The following is a 13400-nucleotide window of genomic DNA, read 5'->3' as shown; positions in this document are numbered from 1 at the left end:
ACAATACACTCTTGGTAAATATTTGTGTCAGGTACCTTACATTACTAAAAGTGATTCAACGTCTATGCAGGACAGTCCATCTATCAAAATTATAAATGCTTATTTTCAAACAGTTTCATTTCAGGCCTGGCGCAATGGCTCACACCTGTAATCTCAGCACTTTGGGAGGCCAAGGCAGGCAGATCACCTGAGGTCGGGAGTTCAAGACCAGCCTGACCAACAAGGAGAAACCCCATCTGTCCTAAAAATACACAAAATCAGCCAGGCGTGGAGGTACATGCCTGTAATCCCACTAGTTGGGAGGCTGAGAAAGGAGAATCGCTTGAAGCCAGGAGGCAGAGATTGCGGTGAGCCAAGATCGCACTGTTGCACTCCAGCCTGGGCAACAAGAGTGAAATTCTGTCTCAAAAAACAAAAACAGTTTCATTTCCAGGACTTTATATTACAGTTATACTTGCACAAGTGCACAAGACACATGCAGCTACAAAACTCATTGCAACAATGTTTCAACAAAGATTGAAATCCCCGGCCCAACGAACAACCATCACTCTAACACTGTTTATAGAATTGATGATATATTTGTACAACAGAATACCATGCAATCACGTCAAGGTAGAGCTGAGATTCAAATCAATTCCAGGGAAAATTCCTATAGGCTTTTCTTTTTAATAGACCTATAGGTCCAACTTTTATTTTTATTTTTATTTTTATTTAGAGACAGAGTTTCTGTCACCCAGGCTAGGGTGCAGTGGTGTAATCATAACTCACTGCAGCCTCAAACTTCTGGGCTCAAGTGATCCTTCTACCTCAGCCTCCCAAGTAGCTAAGACTACAGGCATGCACCACTACACCTGGCTCCCACAAGCTTTTTATACCAAAATCGACAGCCTGATTTTAAAATGTGTATGAAAATGCAAACTATGTACAATAACCAAAGTATTTTTTAAAAAGAGCAGAACTGAAATACTAACACTATCCAATTTCAGGATTTACTATACAGCTACAAAAATCAACACAGTATAATAATCACAAGACACAGAGATCAACAAAACAGAAAAGAGAACCCAGAAACAGACTACACATGTATGGTCAGTTAATTTTCAACAAAAGTGCCAAGACAAGTCAAACAGGGAAAGAAAGCCTTTTCTTTTCTTTTTTTTGGGGGGGATGGAATCTCCCTCTGTCGCCCAGGCTGGAGTGAAGTGGCACCATCTTGGCTCACTGCACCTCCGCCTCCTGGGTTCAAGCGATTCTTCTGCCTCAGCCTCCTGAGTAACTAGGATTACAAGTGCATGCCACCACGCCTGGCTAATTTTCGAATTTTTAGTAGAGACAGGGTTTCACCATGTTGGTCAGGCTGGTCTCGAACTCCTGACCTCATGATCGGCCCACTTCGGCCTCCAAAAGTGCTGGGATTACAGGTGTGAGCCACTGCACCTGGCCCCAGAAAGTCTTTTCAACAAATGGTGCTGAAACTATTAGGTATCTAAATAGACAAAAGAGGCTGGGCACGGTGGCTCACTCCTATAATCCCAGTACTTTGGGAGGCCGATGCAGGCAGATCACCTGAGGTCAGGAGTTTGAGACTAGCCTGGCCAACATGGTAAAACCTTGTCTCTACTAAAAACACACAAAAAAATTAGCCAGGTGTGGCAGTGGGCATCTGTAATCCCAGCTACTCGGAAGCCTGAGGCAGGAGAATTGCTTGAACCAGGAGGTGTTAAGTTGCAGTGAGCCGAGATGGCACTACTGCATTTCTAGCCTGGGCAAACGAGTAAGACTCCATCTCAAAACAAACAAACAAAACAAATACACAAAAGAAAATGAACAGCTTTACGCACAATAACCAAAATGTGAAAACAACCCAAAAGTCAGGTGAATGGATAAACAAAATCAACAGAAACCATTCAATAATTAGTAGAAACAGCCAGGCGCAGTGGCTCATGCCTATAATCCCAGCAGTTTGGGGGGGGGGCAAGGTGGGCAAGTCACCTGAGATCAGGAGTTCGAGACCAGCCTAGCCAACATAGCGAAACCCTGTCTCTACAAATACACAAAAATTAGTGGGCGGGCACCTATAATCCTAGCTACTCAGGAGGTTGAGGCTGGAGAATTGATTGAACCCAAGAGGTGGAGGTTGCAGTGAGCCGAAATCATGCCACTGTACTCCAGCCTGGGCGACAGAATGAGACTCTGTCTCAAAAACAACAACAAAATCAACAGAAACAAACTACTAATAGTAAACAATATGGATGAATCTTGCAATCACTCTGAATGAAAAAGCTAGACACAAAAGAGTACATACTGTATGATTCCACTTTTCATGAAACTGTCTTATAAAAGCACTAATAAAAAAGAAAAAAAAAATTCTAGGCCAGGCAGGGTGGCTACACTGTAATCCCAGCACTTTGGGGGGCCAAGGTAGGCAGATCATGTGAGGTCAGGGGCCTGAGACTAGCCTGGGCAACATGGTGAAACCCCATCTCTACTAAAAATACAAAAATTAGCCAGGCATGGTAGCGAATGTCTGTAATCCAAGCTATTCAGGAGGCTGAGGCAGGAGAGCCGCTTGAACCCAGGAGGCAGAGGTTACGGTGAGCCAAGATCATGCCACTGCACTCCAGGCTGGGCAACAGAGCGAAACTCTGCCTAAAAAAAAAAGTAAATAAAAGAAATTCTAGAGAAAGCAAACTAATCTACAGTGACAAAAAGCAGCTCAGTCATTGCCTGGGATCCAGAGTGGAGAGAGAGAGATTAACTTTTGGAGGTGACAGAAATGTTCTTTATCTTAACTGTAGTGGTGATTCCATGAATATTTACATCTGTCAAAAACTACCAAATTGTAATTTTAAGAGAGTGCAGTTTATTATATATAAATTATGCTTTAATAAAGCTGTCCAACAAAGAGATATACATTATATGAACCTATGACTAAGAAACATTATTAAACCAAAAAAGCAAAGTGCAGAAGAGAGATTATAGCATGTTTCCCTTTATGTAAAGAGAGAAATGGGAGATGGTGGAAGGAAGAAAATATACAGAATCATATGCCTGTTTATGCACAAAACATATCTGGAAGGAGACACCAACTAATAATAGTGATGATGTTTAAACAAGAGAATTACTAGACCAAGTGCCAGGAGTATGAGAAAAGCTTACTTTTCACTACATACCCATGAAATGTTTTATCACGTAGACATATAACCTTGTTGAAAAATAAAAATGTAAGTTAAAATTCTCTGAAAATATAAAGTATATTTGGCACACAGATCAATCATCTTGGAAGATACTAAATCATAAAATTACACGCCACTTACCTTAAAGAAATAGTGTATCACCTTTTTCTTCAAGTTGATTGATGGATGATGCTTCTAATGAATGATACTTCTTATCACTTCCTGTATGTTTAATCTTTAAAAAAAAAAAACTCTATAGCCAAAGACAATCTGTTGGAAAAAAAATAAGAATACAAAAATATCACTATTAATTGATACATTAAAACAACTTAGACGAAGCTAGACTAAAAAATGGCCAAGTCAGGTGCAGTGGCTCACCCCTATAATTGCAGCACTTTGGGAGGTGGAGGTGGAAGGATCACTTGAGCCCAGGAGTTTGAGACCAGCCTGGGCAACATGATGAAACTCTGTCTCTTCAAAAAATACAAAACTTAGCCTGGTGTGGTGGCACATGTGTAGTCCCAGCTACTTCAGAGGCTGAGGTGGGAGTATCACCTGAGCCCAAGGAGACAGAGGCTGGCAGTGAGCTGTGATCCAGTCTGGGTGACACACAGTGAGACCCCCATCTCAACAACAACAACAAAAAAAAACCTGTGATGATTTTTCACTACTATATGCAAAACATTACACAACTGCTGTAATCCCAGCACTTTGGGAGGCCGAGGCGAGTGGATCACGAGGTCAGGAGTTCAAGAACAGCCTGGCAAAGATGGTGAAACTCCGTCTCTACTAAAAAAATACAAAAAATTAGCTGGGTGTGGTGGCAGGTGCCTGTAATCCCAGCTACTCATGAGGCTGAGGCAGAGAACTGCTTGAACCCGGGAGGCAGAGGTTGCAGTGAGCCAAGATCGCGCCACTGCACTCCGACCTAGGCAACAGAGCCAGACTCCGTCTCAGAAAAAAAAAAAATAAGAGAGCGTGACTATGTCTCTCTATGTTGCCCAGGCAAGTCTCAAACTCCTGTCCCCAAGTGATCATCCCATCTCAGCCTCCTGGGTAGCTGGGACCACAGGCGCATGCCACCTTACCGGACTAATTTTTTTATTTTTTGTAGAGATGGGGTCTCCCTGTGTTGCCCAAGCTGGTCTCAAACCCCCGGGCTCAAGCCATTCTCCCACCTCAGCCTCCCAAAATGCTAGGATTACAGGTATTTGAGCCACTGAGCGCAGCCTAAAAGAATTTTTTTTATTGATACATAATGATTGTACATATTTCTGGGGTATATGTGACATTTTGATGCAGACATACAACCATATAATAATCAAATCATGGTAACTGGAATAACTCATCACCTCAAACACTTATTACTTGTATTAGGAACATTTCAAATCTCTTCTAGTTATTTTGAAATATGCAATAAATTATTAACTACAGTCACCCTAGTGAGCTACCAAGCACTGGAACTTATTCCTTCTAACTGTATTTTTATAACCATTAACCACCTTCTCTCCATCCTCTCCTCCCCACACCCTTCTTAAGCCTCTGGTAACCACTATGCTACTCTCTACCTCCATGGGATCAACTTTTTTGTGGCTCCCACATACAAACGAGAATATGCAGTAAATTTTTCCATGCCTGGCTATTTCACTCAACATAATGTCTTCCAGTTTTATCCATGTTGCTGCAGACAAGATTTCATATTTTTATGACTGAATAATATTCCATTCCATACCACATTTTCTTTATCCATTCATCTGCTAATTAACACTTACTTACTTAGGTTGATTCCATGTCTTGCCCATTGTGAAGAGTGCAGCAATGAACATGGGAATGCAGGTATCTCTTCCATATACTGATTTACTAAAATAATTATTTTCTTAATTTCCTTTTTTGATGGTTCATCACAGTATACACAAAACTAATTTTTGTAAACTGATCTTGTGTCCTATAACATTGTTAAATTTAATTAGTTCTAATAGGTTTTTTGTGTGAATTTCTGAGGATTTCCTACATGTAAGATCATGTCATCTGCAAAGACAGAGTTTTACTGCTTCCTTTCCAAACTGGATGCCTTTTATTTCGTTTCCTTTTGTCAATCTACCTTAGCTAGAACCTCCAGTGGAAATCTCCTCCTTTCAACTGTTGAAAGAAGTGTCAAGAGCAGGTATCTTCATCTTATTCCTAAGTTTAGGGGGAAAGCTTTCAGTCTTGCATATCATTAAGTATGATGAGATGTGGATTTTTCACAGATGCCCTTCTATTTCTAGTTTGTTTAGCGGTTTTATCATGAAAGGATATTGGATTTTGTCCGATTTTTTTTCTGCATCTATTGAGGTAATAATGTCCGTTTCTTTCCTTTATTCTATCAACATGGTGTGTCATACTGATTTCCATATGATGAACCAACTGTGCACTGCAGGGATAAATGCAACTTGGTCATTGTGTATTATCATTTTTATAAGTTGCTGGACTCAGTCTACAAATATTTAGTTGAGGATTTGTGTGGATATATCAATAAGAAATATTAATCTGTAGTTTTCTTGTGATGTCTTTGCCTAGTACTAAGGTCTTTTTAGTACTGTGATGTCTTTTCAGTACTAAGGTAATATCGGCCTCATAAAATGAACTAAGAGATCCTTCCTTTTCTATTTTCTGAAAAGTCTATGAAGGATTGGTGTTAATTCTTCTTTAAATGTTTGGTAGATTGCGTCAGTGAAGCCATCTGAGCCTGGGCTTTTCATTTTTGGAGGTATTTTTATTCAATCTCTTTGTTATAGGTCTATTCAGATTTTCTATTTCTTCTTGAGTCAGTTTATAGGAACTTGTCTATTTTATCTAGGTTATCGAAATTGTTAGCATACCACTATTCATATTCCCTTTTAACCCTTTTTATTTTGGTAATAGCTCTCATTCCTTATTTTAATAATTTGAGTCCTCTCTCATTAAAAACTTCTTTAAAAAAGATAAAAGTAGCCAGGTGTAGTGGCTCACGCCTATTATCCCAGCACTTTCAGAGGCCAAGGTGGGAGAATTGCCTGAGCCCAGGTGTTCAAGATCAGCTTGGGCAACATAGCAAGACCCTATGTCTACAAAAAATAAATTAGCCAGGTGTGGTGGCACACACCTATGATCTCAGCTACTTGGGAGGCTGAGGCAGAAGGATCACTTGAGGCCAGGAGTTCTACTCCAGCCTGGGCAACATAGCGAAACTTCGAAACAAAAAACAAACAAACAACAACAACAACAAAACACAAGGTGCCCCTGAGTCTGTTGACGCATGCCTATAGTCTCAGCTACTCAGGAGGCTCATGTGAGAGGATCACTTGAGCCCAAAAGTTTGAGCCTAGACTGTGATATGATCCTGCCTACAAACAGCCGCCACTGCACTCCAGTCCAGGCAACCCAGCAAGGATCCATCTCAAAAAAAAAAAAAAAAAAAAGACCAGAATCAAACCAAGTATTTAATATATATGATCATTTGGTTTATAAGAGACAGCACTGTCACCTTAAAGAAATAGTACTGGGATAACTGAATATCACATGCGGGGAAAATGAAATTGGATCCCTAGGCTGCTCTGCCTAGGCAATAGTCATTTTTTATTCCTTTACTTTGTTAATAAACTTGCTTTTACTTTACTCTAAAAAAAAAAGAAAAGAAAAAGAAATTGTATCCCTACCTCATACAATACTAAAGTCTACGGCCAATGGACTGACTATAGACCTAAAAGGTGAAAGGTGAAAATATTAACTTACAAAGGATTGGTATGCACAGATTATACAATATGTATAAGGTATCCTACAAATTAATAAAACAGCCAACCATAGAGAAAAATGGGCCAGGTATGGCGGCTCACGCCTGTAATACTAACACTTCGGGAGGCCTAGGCATGCAAATCTCTTGAGCCCAGGAGTTTGAGACTAGCCTGGACAACATGGCGAAACCTTCTCTCTACAATACATACAAAAATTAGCCGGGCATAGTGGTGTTCACCTACAGTCCCATCTACTTGGGAGGCTGAGGTGGGAAGCTGGAGTGAGCCTTGATCACACCACTGCACTCCAAGCTGGGCCACAGAGTGAGACTTCATGTCAAATAAATAAATAGGATACAGAGATGATTTAATTTTAGAAATGTTAATAATAGATAACATCGGCTGGGTGCGGTGGCTCACGCCTATAAGCCCAGCACTTTGGGAGGCCGAGGTTGGCAGGTCACCTGAGGTCCGGAGTCTGAGACCAGCCTGGCCAACACGGTGAAACCACATCTGTACTAAAAATACAAAAATTAGCCAGGTGTGGTGCGCATCTGTAATCCCAGCTACTCAGGAGGCTGAGGCAGGAGAATCATTTGAACCTGGGAAGTGGAGGCTACAGTGAGCCAATATTGTGCCACTGCACTCCAGCCTGGGCAAGACAGCAAGACTCCATCTCAAAAAAAAAAATTAAAAAAAAGATAACATCAACAAGTCAAATAAAAACAATTACCCTATCACTTCAATGTAGCCACTTTCCCCCTCCAAGTCACTTTTTAAAATTAATCAGCCTTTTTCCTACACAACCCTAGGACTATTTTGCCCAACCTCATCTTGATGTTTTTTTCTTTTACTTTTTTCTTTACTTCGTTATTTATTTATTTATTGCCTTTAAATAGTCTCCTACCCAATTGTCTTGTATTTCAATATACCACTGGAAACTTCTAGCCATCTCAAGGTACAGTAATTCCATCAGATTTACTGCAGAATCAACCCCAGTATATCTCTCAATCCCAACATAATTTACTGAAGGACCTTTTCCCCAAGCTGCTGTGAAAGCCTCTTCAGTTCCATAAAACACTGGTGCAAATTCAGAAAGCCATCTTAATATCTGGGAAAGATTTCTCTTCTGGGACAACAAAGTAAAGTAAGTTCTCAGCAATACTTAGCTTGAAGATGGCACAAAGCAAAGACGGCAAAGTCTATCGAGAACATCAGACCTCTCACACCTAAGGCCTTCAATTTGCACAGATCCATTCCCACCAATCAAATGCAAGTCCGTCATAACAGTTATTTTCCCTTACTACCTTCCTTCTAACTCTCCTTACACCGCTGATCTCTTCCTTTCTTAAATTTATCCACAAGTCCCACATGAACCCTTTTTCTTTTCTTTTCTTTTTTTTTTTTTTGAGACTGCTGCTCCCTCTGTCACCCAGGCTGAAGCGCAGTGGCGTGATCTCAGCTCACTGCAACCTCTGCCTTTCAGGTTCAAGTGATTCTCTTGCCTCAGCCTCCTCAGTAGCTGGGACTACAGGCACGCGCCACCAAGCCCGGCTAATTTTTGTATTTTTAGTAGAGATGGAGTTTCACCATATTGGCCAGGCTGATCTCGAACTCCTTACCTTGTGATCAACCCGCCTCAGGCTCCCAAAGTGCTGGGAATACAGGTATGAGCCACCACACCCAGTCATGAACCCTTTTTCTATGAAAAGCAGCTTCCTACCTTCAATCTCTTCACAATACAAATTCTACTTCCTAGCCTTAATTGAAAATTCACTCCCGGCCAGGTGCAGTGGCTCACACCTGTAATTCCAGCACTTTGGGAGGCCGAGGTGGGCAGATCACGAGGTCAACAGATTGAGACCATCCTGGACAACGTGATGAAACCGTCTCTATTAAAAACACAAAAGAGTTAGCTGGGCGTGGTGGCGTGTGCCTATAGTCCCAGCTACTCGAGAGGCTGAGGCAGAAGAATCGCTTGAACCCAAGAGGCAGAGGTTGCAGTGAGCCAAGATCTCATCACTGTACTCCAGCCTCGTGACAGAGCGAGACTCTGTCTCAAAGCCAAAAAAAAAGAAATGAAAAGAAAAAAAAAATCACTCTCTTCAATTTATACGCTTTTCTCTAAAACTCTCCAGTAGTGGCTAAATGGTGCCCCCCCCCGCCAAAAAAAGATACACCTGTGTCTTAATCCCTGAATTAGGGATTGAGAACCTATCTTATTGGGGAAAAAAGGTCTTGGCAGACATAATTAAATTAAGGATATTGAGATGTGATCATCCTGGATTATCCAGGTAGGCCCTAAATCCAATAACAAATATCCTTGTAAGAGAGTGGCACAGATACCCTGTAAGAGAAGGAGACAGACACAAGACAAGAGAAAATAATACAAAAATGGTGGCAGAGATTGGAGTAATGTGGTCATAGGCCCAGGAATGCCAGGGTAACCACCAGAAGCTAGATAAGGTAAGGAACAAATGTAAGATAATAAATTTCTATTGTTTTAAGATATCAAGTTTCTGATAATTTATTACAGCGGACATAGGAAACTAATATCTGTCCTAAGCAGGCTATATCACATCAAGGGGCCTACAGTTTCCCCAGCACAACCATTTTTCATCTTACACAAAATTCTTTACACGTCTCTTTTAAGGTTTATGCCATTCTGCTATTAAACTTTCTTTCTTCGTTGTTGTATTCCTACTGATCACCAGAAACTGTTCAATCATAGTTTTCTTCTCCAATCACACTGTTACCACCATCATCAATTTCAAAGTTCACATGGATCACCACAGATCCTTAATCTCCTTAATAATTTACCAATTCTTAATGCATTTCAACTATACAACCTTTTAACCACATCAAAGGGATGAGAGAAGTACTGACTGCAAATCTGAGTCTAGTGGCTTGTCAAATTCATAACTCATTTCTGAAAAACTTGCCATGCCCACAGGCACCTCCTTTAAAAAAAAAATTCCTTAGACAATTCATAGTTACATTCTCAAAGTCCTGACCATGCTATGCTTCCCATAGCTAACTAGATCAAGCATGGGTTTGTGACCCAAGAGGTGCCAATATCTAGTCACTATAAAGCAAGGTTTTTCAATCTCACCATTAACATTTTGAACCACACAGAATCTTTGTTGGGGGGGTGTGGGAGCGGGGGGCTGTCCTGTGCATGGAGGAGCAGCAGCCTGTTTAGCAACAGAAGCAGCAGCCCTCACCTCCGTCAACTAGATGACAGTAGCAACCCTTCCCCTACTCCTCACAATCGAAATATCTCTAGACACTGCAAAATGTCTCCCTAGAGGCAAAATCACCCTGGATTAAGACCTACTACTACAACAGCAAAGAACTAAATTAGGAATTACAGGATACCTGCTGCTTGAGGAATTAAAACAAGGCAAGCCAACTGCTAGAGCTGTACTATTCTCAGCCACCTTCTGAGTCCTGAAATATATTCAGGTTTCTGTAAGACCTGGTGAATTGTTCTTCAGCAAAGCCTAGTGTTTGGGGATTCCTGTTCTTTCTTTCCACAAGATCTAGCTCTGTAAACAGTCTTCTCTTCTTTATTTCTACATATCCTCCCAATGAACTACTATTATTTAAGGTAACCCAAGTATTTCTCACATTCTAAAATGCATAATATATCACTTGAGGTCAGGAGTTCGAGACCAGCCTGGCCAACATGGCAAAATCCCATCTCTACTAAAAATACAAAAATTAGTCGGGCGTGGTGGTGGTCGCCTGTAGTCCCAGCTACTTGGGAAGCTGAGGCAGGAGAATGGCGTGAACCCGGGAGGCGGAGCTTGCAGTGAGATCCAGCCACTGCACTCCAGCCTGCGTGACAGAGCGAGACTCCATCTCAAAACAAAAGACTAAATTTATCTTCTGAAAACTATTTTTGAAGAAAAATTTAATCTTGTGTCTTGTGATAACAACAAACTTTCAAACACTAGTTGAACAAAATACAACAGTAAATTTCAAATTTCCATGGGGACAAGATTATCTTCTTAAAAGCAACAAGTATTTGTTTAATTTAATAACTCGATTTTTTGATGGGCTAAAATAGTCTACAACTACAATGTGTGTGTATGTGTATCTTTTTTATATATGAAAAACTACAGGAGAGCGCCACCATGTCTGGCTAGTGTTTTTTTGTAGAGACAGGGTTTGGCCATGTTGCCCAAGCTGGTCTCGAACTCCTGGGTTCAAGCTATCCACCTGCCAAGGTGCTAGGATCACAGGTGTAAACCACCATGCCTCGCCTATGGTATATATTTTAAATATATATAATGATAGATGCTGGGAATAGGCGGGCGGATCACGAGGCCAGGATATGGAGACCATCCTGGTTAACACGGTGAAACTCCGTCTCTACTAAAAACACAAAAAATTAGCCAGGTGTGGTGGCAGGCACCTGTAGTCCCACCAATTCGGGAGGCTGAGGCAGGAGAATGGCTGAACCTGGGAGGCGGAGCTTGCAGTGAGCCGAGATCGTGCCACAGCACTCTAGGCTGGGCAAAAGAGCAAGACTCCCACTCAAAAAGAAAAAAAAAAAAAGGCCGGGCGCTGTGGCTCACTCCTGTAATCCCAGCACTTTCGGAGGCCAAGGCAGGTGGATCACGAGGTCAGGAGATCGAGACCATCCTGGCTAACGCGGTGAAACCCAGTCTCTACCAAAAAATACAAAAAATTAGCCGGGTGTGGTGGCAGGTGCCTGTAGCCCCAGCTACTCAGGAGGCTGAGGCAGGAGAATGGCTGAACCCAGGAGGCGGAGCTTGCAGTGGGCCAAGATCGCGCCACTGCACTCCAGCCTGGGCGACAGACCGAGACTCCGTCTCAATAAATAAATAAATAAAATAATACTTGTCACAAAGACTGTACTATTTATAGGAGATAAAAGTAAGTTAAATTTAATCCTCTCCAACAATGCCATAATAGGAACCTTTCCTGGGCCAGGCGTGGTGGCTCATTCCTATAATCCCAGCACTTTGGGAGGCTAAGGTGGGCTGATCACTTGGGCCCAGGAATTTGAGACCAGCCTGGGCAACACAGTGAAATCCCATCTCTTCAAAAAAACGAAAGAAAGAAAGAAACCTTTCCTAATATAAAGCTACTTGGAGTCCTACAAAATTTTTAGGAGTATAAGGGGATCCTAAGACCAAAAAGTTTGAGAAGCACTGCATTAAAGTAATACTTAATGCCTCCTTTTAATTTACCCTGAGTTTTTATCTGTGAGAATCTTATCTATGCTGCCATAAATGTTTAAAGTTCTTAGAAAAGCTCCTGATATATCACCAGTGCTTAAGTATTCGCTGTAATATAATTAGCTATATTACAGAGAAAATGTTTTTATGAAAATATAGAAAATATTGGCCAGGCATGGTAGATCATGCCTGTAATCCTGGCACTTTGGGAGGCTGAGGCAGGGAGATCACCTGAGGTCAGGAGTTCAAGACTAGCTTGGCCAACATGGTAAAACCCCATCTCTACAAAAATATAAAAAAAACCAGCCGGGCATGATGGCAGGTGCCTGTAATCCCAGCTACTCGGGAGACTAAGGCAGGAGAATTGCTTGAAGCCTGGAGGCAGAGGTTGCAGTGAGCCGATATAGTGCAGCCTGGGCGACAGAGCGAGACTCCTTCTCAAAAAAAAATTTTTTTAAATTTACTTAGTTACTCCTGGCTTCGCTTAACTACTTGCCAGCTCAATTTCCATCTTATCATTATCCCCTTCAGTTGCAATAACTACATTAATTCTAAACATTCAATTATTTACCTTAAAGCAGTAGTGCTGGAAATGTGATATGGGGACTCTCAGGATTCCTAAGATCAAAATCATACGATAGTAAAAGATTAAAAGTACAAAACAGACCAATGAATTCTAATGCAGAATGCAAAACACATGTAGACATGGTTTCAGATTCTACGTTGCAACTAACCTTTAAGAAATTACCACTTGTTAAGTTTTGTTGCAGGATCAGAGTATCACAACTATCTGAAAAAGTTAAAATAAATACCCACCCAACATACTGGTCATAAACTTCAACCAGAAACATATATAGCAACAGACTGATAGGAGAATTCAGCTGTCTTCTATCAGGCCAAACATTAAGGAGATTTACAAAAATGTAATACCATCACCATTCTTTCACTAAATTATTTTGGAATCTAGTTTTTCATTAAAATGTCATTTATTAAATATATTAAGCTGGGTGTGCACACCTGTAGTCCCACCTATTTGGGAGGCTGAGGCAAGAGGATCACTTCAGCCCAAGAGCTCAAGGCCAGCCTAAGCAACACAGTGAGCCCATTACTTAAAAAAAAATAAATAATTAATTAAAATTAAAATGTTATTTATATTAAGCTGTAGTTTAATTATTTCATATGAATATATATGAAATTAATTACTAATACAGTGACTATCAATAGATATAAACTCATATAAGCAAAAGCTACTTGGAGTCCTA

General features: G+C 41.0%; 1 protein-coding gene across 1 annotated transcript in view; it reads right to left on the bottom strand.

Annotated features, from left to right (window-relative positions):
- Positions 1-13400, bottom strand: part of ESCO1 (establishment of sister chromatid cohesion N-acetyltransferase 1) — a 74096-nt gene that overhangs the window by 56222 nt on the left and 4474 nt on the right. The window contains exon 2 of the mRNA XM_011957772.1: positions 3318-3446. The gene's annotated coding sequence lies outside the window, so the exon portion shown is untranslated. The remainder of the gene's footprint in view (positions 1-3317; positions 3447-13400) is intronic.

Source organism: Colobus angolensis, unplaced genomic scaffold (genome assembly GCF_000951035.1).
Source record: "Colobus angolensis palliatus isolate OR3802 unplaced genomic scaffold, Cang.pa_1.0 Scaffold45, whole genome shotgun sequence".
Classification (NCBI taxonomy): domain Eukaryota; kingdom Metazoa; phylum Chordata; class Mammalia; order Primates; family Cercopithecidae; genus Colobus; species Colobus angolensis.
This window is presented reverse-complemented; position numbering and strand designations above follow the sequence as displayed.